This window comes from Pteropus alecto, unplaced genomic scaffold (assembly GCF_000325575.1).
Source record: "Pteropus alecto unplaced genomic scaffold, ASM32557v1 scaffold461, whole genome shotgun sequence".
Taxonomy (NCBI): Eukaryota; Metazoa; Chordata; class Mammalia; order Chiroptera; family Pteropodidae; genus Pteropus; species Pteropus alecto.
In genome coordinates, this window is record NW_006431079.1 from 1879086 (window position 1) to 1880136 (window position 1051).

Here is a 1051-nt window from a genome sequence, read left to right on the forward strand (position 1 = left end):
CTGGCGCCCGCTCCTCCCCCGCCCCCACCCGCAGCCGGCCGCCTTCGCCGCTGCGTTTAGGGAGGGGGCGGCCGGGCGAATTCCCGCCACGCGCAGCCACCGCAGCAGCTCGAGGTGGTTCACTTTGAGACCTTACTGCCCTTTCGTGGCCCACCTTCACCTCCCTCTCCCCTGTTTTTCCTGAAGCAGGGTATCCTTCCTTCCGAAGCCTTCTCTGTTCTCTGGATCTGGGAAGAAGAGACTGGGATGTTTGAGGGGTCCCCTGGAAAGTTTGCTGCTTCTCCTTCCCCCCAAAGTTGAGATTCTCCCGCCCTTGACTGGATGCATGGAATTTGCACCGCCAGGGCTTTTGCTGCACGTTTCCTGTTTATGTTGTGTAGATGGGAATTTTAGGAACATGCCACCCAGCAGGCGGGGGAGGAAGAAGCTTTTGCGCAATCTTCAGAGGCGGCTCAAGCTTCAGTGCCGGGTGGGTTGGGGGCGGTTGGCCGGGGCTTCCCTCGAAGCGCCGGGGGCGGAGCTGGATTCCACCAAAGAATGCGGCATCCCCGGGATCCTCCTGAACTGGCTAGATCCTACGAAGTCCGAGGGAGGAGGCTTGTTTCTCCCGGGGGAGCCCCTCCCGCCTAACTTACTCCCCTTGCAGCAGCAGTCCCAGGGCTTTGGGAGCGCGACCAGGTGGTGGATTACAACTTCCTCGCTCAAACACACAATAAAATGAATTAATGAGTCTCATCGTCTAACTTAAGAATTTTCTAGGTCGTTTTCTCTTTTGCTACACCTCATTGATCATTTCGAATTTGTCTGTTGAGAGTCAGTTGAGCTTGCGTTGTCATCTGCTTGTATCATTAAGTTTTAGTGGCAGAATATGTTACAAGTTGTAGACTGACGTTTTGGCAATGTCCATAGTTTGCAAACGTGATCATCTTCGTGGTTGCTTATCACTACTCATTATTAATTGAGAATTTAACCCTTACTATTTACACTAAGAGCTCTTAGCAAAGTGTCTGGTAGGTGCTTAAAAATATTTTCAATGAGTGAATGTACAGTT